Below are 6000 nucleotides of genomic sequence, written 5' to 3'. Positions count from 1 at the left end.
CCAAGAATCCTTTATCCATCAAGGCTTTCATTCAGAATAGAAAGAGAGATAAAGGCTTTCCCAGACAAACAAAAACTAAAGGAGTTCATGACCACTAAACCAACCCTGCAGGAGATCCTAAGTGGGACTCTGTGAGTGGCAAGTAGCAAAGGCTACAAAGGACCAGAGACATCACCACAAACATAAAATCTACAGATAGCACAATGGCACTAAAGTCATATCTTTCAATCATACTCTGAATGTAAATGGACTAAATGCCCAATCAAAAGACATAGGTTATCAGAATGGATAAAAAACAGGATCCAGATATATGCTGCCTACAAGAGACTCATTTTAGAGCTGAGGATACCTACAGGTTGAAAGTGAGGGGATGGAGAGCAATTTATCATGCCACTGGAAGTCCAAAGAAAGCTGGAGTGGCCATACTTATACAAACTACATTTTAAAACAAGACTATAACAAAGGATGAAGAAGGACATTATATGATAATTAAGGAGCCCATTCATCAAGAGCTAACAATTGTAAATGTTTATGCCCCCACCATGAGAGCACCCAAATATATAAATCAATTAATCACAAACATGAACAAATGTACTAATAATACCATAATTGCAGATGATGTTAATACTCCACTTACAACAGTGGACAGATGGCAGGAAATCAATAAGGAAACAACAGCTCTGAATGACACGTTGTACCAGATGGACTTAACAGATATATTCAGAACATTTCAGTAGAATTCACATTCTTCTCAAGGGCACATGGAACATTACCAAAATAGATCACATACTGGGTCACAAAACAGCCCTTAACAAGTATAAAAAGATTGAGATCATACAATGCATATTTTCAGATCACAATGCTATGAAACTTGAAATCAACCACATGAAAAAAAAATTGAAAGGCCTCAAATACATAGAGATTAAAAAACATCCTACTAAAGAATGACTGGGTCAACCAGGAAATTAAGAAATTTAAAAATCTATGGAAGAAAATGAAAACAAAAACATGGAAGTCCAAATACTTTGGGATATAGCAAAGGCAGTACTAAGAGGAAAATACATTGCAATTCAGGCCTATCTCAAGAAGCAAGATAAGTCCCAAATACACAGCCTAACCTTACACCTAAAGGAACTAGAAAAGCAGCAGCAAATAAAGCCCAAAGCCAACAGAAGAAGAAAAATAATAAATATTAGGGCAGAAATAAATGGTATAGAATTTAAAAAAAACAATAGAACAGATCAATGAATCTAAGAGCTGATTTAAAAACAAACAAACAAACAAAATTGATAAACCCCTAGCCAGACTTCTCAAAAGAAAAGAGAGAGGACCCAAATAGATAAAATCACGAATGAAAGAGGAGAGATCACACCACCACAGAAATACAATTATTAAAGAATACTATGAAAAATTATATGCCAATAAACTGGGCAATCTGTAAGAAATGGACAAATTTCTAATTACTCACATACCACCAAAACTCAAAGGGAAAGAAATACGAATTTTGAACAGAACCATAACCAGAGAAGAAATTCAATCAGTCATTTAAAATCTCCCAACAAATAAGAGTCCTGGGCCAGATGGCTTCCCAGGGAAATTCTACCAGACATTTAAAGCATAGTTAATACCTATTCTTCATAAACTGTTCCAAAAAATAGAAATAGAAGGAAAGCTTCCAGGTTCATTCTATGAAGCCTGCATTACCTAGATTCCAAAACCAGACAAAGACCCCACTAAAAAAAAAAGGAGAATTACAGGCCAATATCCCTGATGAAGCTGTATGCAAAAGTTCTCAACAAGTATCAAATAGAATTCAACATTACATTAAAAGAAATATTCAGCATGATCAAGTGGGGTTCATTCCTGGGCTGTAGGCCTGGTTCAATAACCACAAATCAATCCATGTGATACATCACATTGATATAAAAAAGGATAAGAACCATATGATCCTGTCAATAGATACAGAAAAAGCATTTGACAAAATAAAGCATCCTTTCTAATAAAAACCCTCAAGAAAGTTGAGATAGAAGGAATATACCTTAACGTTATGAAAACCATATATGAAAAGCCCACAGCTAATATCCTCAATGGGGAAAAACTGAGAGCTTCCCCCCTGAGATCAGGAACATGACAGGGGTGTCCACTCTCACCACTGTTGTTTAACAGAGTGTTGGAAGTCCTAGCCTCAGCAATCAAACAACAAAATGAAATAAAAGGCATCCAAATTGGCAAAGAAGTCAAACTTTCACTTTTCACAGATGACATGATGTACATGGAGATGTACATGTACATGGAGAACCTGAAAGACTCCACCAAACAGCTTCTAGAACTGATCCATGAATTCAGCAGAGCTGAATTCAGGATATAAAATCAGTATATAAAATCAATGTACAGAAATCAGTTCCATTTTTATACACCAATAATGAAACAACAGAAAGAGAAATCAAGAAACCAATTCCATTTACGGTTGCACCAAGAGCCATAAAATACCAAAGGTGTAAAAGATCTGTATGCTGAAAACTATAGAAAACTTACAAAAGAAATTGAAGAACACACAAAGAAATGGGAAAACATTCCATGCTCATGGATTGGAAGAACAAATATCATTAAAATTTCAATATTACCCAAAGCAATCTACACATTCAGTGCAATCCCAATCAAAATCACACTGGCATTCTTCTCAGAGCTAGAACAAACAATCCTAAAATTTGTATGGAACCACAAAAGACCCTGAATATCCAAAGTAATGTTAAAAAGAAAACCAAAGCGGGAGGCATCACAATCCCAGACTTTAGCCTCAACTACAAAGCTGTAAACATCAAGACACTATGGTATTGGCACAAAAACAGACACATGGGCCAATGAAATAGAAGAGAGAACCCAGAATTGGACCCACAAATGTATGGCCAACTAATCTTCAACAAAGCAGGAAAGAGTATCCAATGGAAACATATACAGTCTTTTTAGCAAATGGTGCTGGGACAACTGGACAGCAACATGAATAAGAATAAAATTGGACCACTTTCTTATACCACAAAATAAATTCAAAATGGATGAAAGACCTAAATGTGAGACAGGAAACTATTAAATCCTATAGGAGAAAACAAGCAGAAACCTCTTTGATCTTGGCCAGAGCAACTTCTTATTTAACATGTCTCCAAAGGTAAGGGAAATAAAAGCAAAAATGAACTATTGAGAACTCATCAAGATAAAACAAAAACAAACAAACAAAAAGAAACCTTTTGCATAGTGAAGGAAATAATCAACAAAAATAAAAGGCAATTTACGGAATGGGAGAAGATATTTGCAAATGACATATTGGGTAAAGGGTTAGTATCCAAATTCTATAAAGAATTCACCAAACTCAACACCCCAAAAAACCCAAATAATCCAGAGAAGAAATGGGTAGAAGACATGAATAGACACTTCTCCAAAGAAGATATCCAGATGGCCACCAGACGCATGAAAAGATGTTCAACATTGCTCATCATCAGGGAAATACAAATCAAAGCCATAAATGAGATACCACCTCACACCCGTCAGAGTGGCTAAAATTAACAACTCAGGAAAGAACAGATGTTGGCAAGGATATGAAGAAAGGAGAACCCTCTTACACTGTTGGTGGGAATGCAAACTGGTGCAGCCACTCTGGAAAACAACATGGAGTTTCCTCAAAAAATTAAACTAGGGGGAGCCTGGGTGGCTCACTCAGTTAAGTATCCAATTTCAGCTCAGGTCATGATCTCATAATTTGTGGGTTTGAACCCTCTGTCAGGCTCTCTGCTGTCAACACAGAGCCTGCTTTGGATCCTCTGTCTCCCTCTCTCTCTCTGCCTCTCCCATGCTCTCTCTCAAAAATAGACACTTTTTTTAAAGACTAAAAATAGAACTACCCTACAATCCAGCAATTGCACTACTAGGAATTTATTCAAAGGATACAAAAATGCTTATTCAAAGGGGGCACATGTACCTCAATGTTTATAACAACACTATCAATAGCCAAATTACGGAAAGAACCCAAATGTCCGTCAACTGATGAATGGATTAAGATGTGTGTGTGTGTGTGTGTGTGTGTGTGTGTGTGTGTGTGTGTGTGTGTGAGAGAGAGAGAGAGAGAGAGAGAGAGAGATATGGAATACTACTCAGCAGTGAAAAAGAATGAAATCTTGTCATTTGCAACAACGTGGATGAAACTGGATTGTATTATTACCCTAAGTGAAGTAAGTCAGAGAAAAGCAAATGTCACATGATTTCACTCATATGTGGAATTTGAGAAGGGGAAGGGAAGGAAAAGTAAGATAAAAACAGAGAGGGAGGCAAACCATAAGAGACTCTTAAATACAGAGAACAAACAGGATTGGTGGGAGTGGGAGGGTTGGGAAAGTGAATGATGGGCATTAAGGAGGGCACTGGTTGGGATGAACAAGTATTACATGTAAGTGATGAACCCCTGGATTCTACTCCTGAAGCCAAGATCACACTGTATGTTAACTAACTTGAGAATAGAAAAAGGGAAAATAAAAGAAAAAATAAATAAAACATGCTTGACATGATTTGTTTTTTTAAATTTATTGAGACTTCTTTTGTGGCCTAATATTTGATCTATACTCAAGAATGATCCATTTGTACTTGAAACGAAAGTGTATTCTGCAGCTTCTGAATGAAATGTACTATATATATCTACTAATTCCATCTGGTCTAAGGTGCCACTTAAGGCCAATGTTTCTTTGATTTTTCTTTCTGAATGATCTTATATGATGTAAATGGGGTGTTAAAGTCCCCTGCTCTTATGGTATTGCTCTCAATCTCTCCCTTTAAAAGTCTGCTAATATTTGCTTTATATATTTTTGTACTCCTATGATGGATGCATGAACATTTACAAATGTTATATCCTCTTCTTAGATTGACCCCTTTATCATTATGTAATACCCTTCTTTGCTTTTTGTTGCAGTCTTTGTTTGAAAGTATATTTTGTCTGATATGAATACTGCTATTACAGCTTTCTTTGGGTTTCCATTTGCATGGAATATAATTTTCCATTCCTTCACTTTCAGTCTTTGTGTGTCTGACTGTGTGACTTTGTGTGTCTGAAGTGAATCTTTTGTAGGTAGCATATGATGGGTCTTAGGGTTTATTTTAAATCCATTTAGCTATCTTATGTCTTTTGATTGGTGCATTTAGTCCATTTACATTTAAAGTAATTATTGTTAGATAGGTATTTATTGCCACTTTGTTAACTGTTTTCTTGTTCTTATGGTTCTTCTCTGTTCTGTTCTTCTCATAGTCTATTCCCCTGTGGTTTTATAGTTTCTTTCATGTTTTGTTGGAGCTCCTGCCTCTTTGTTTTGTGTATCTATTGTAGGTTTTTGATATGGCTACCATGGGGTTCATATACATTGACTTATATACATAGTCTATTTCAAGCTGTTGGCTGCTAAAGTCCAAATGGGTTCATATTGTTTGGGGCTCGATGAGCTTCCTGGACATGGATGTCTGTTTCCTTCCCCAGGTTGGAGAAGTTTTAAGTCATTATTTCTTCGGATAAGTTTTTTCCCTTTTCTCTCTCTCTCCTCCTTCTGAGACCCCTCTAAAGTAAATGTCAGTACACTTGATATTGTCCCAGTAGTCCCTTATACTATCCTCACTCTTTAAAATTATTTTTTCTTTTCTTTTTGCTGTTCCGATTGGGTGATTTCCACTATTCTACCTTCCTGATTAATGATCTTTTTTTCTTTATCATCTAATCTGCTGTTGATTCCCACTAGTATATTTTTCATTTATGTTATTGTATTTTTCAACCTTGATTAGTTCTTTCTTATATTTTCTGTTTCTTGAATTTTTTACTGTGTTTGTCCATTCTTTTACTGAGTTTGGTGAACATCTTTATGACCATTACTTTGAATTCTTTCTCAGGTAAATTACTTATCTCCATTCCACCAGAGGTTTTTATTTTCTGGCTTTTTTTTTTCTTTAATTTGGAATGCATTCCTATTTCTCCTC

The sequence above is a fragment of the Acinonyx jubatus genome, chromosome C1 (genome assembly GCF_027475565.1).
Source record: "Acinonyx jubatus isolate Ajub_Pintada_27869175 chromosome C1, VMU_Ajub_asm_v1.0, whole genome shotgun sequence".
Taxonomy (NCBI): Eukaryota; Metazoa; Chordata; class Mammalia; order Carnivora; family Felidae; genus Acinonyx; species Acinonyx jubatus.
Note: the sequence above shows the minus strand (reverse complement) of the source record.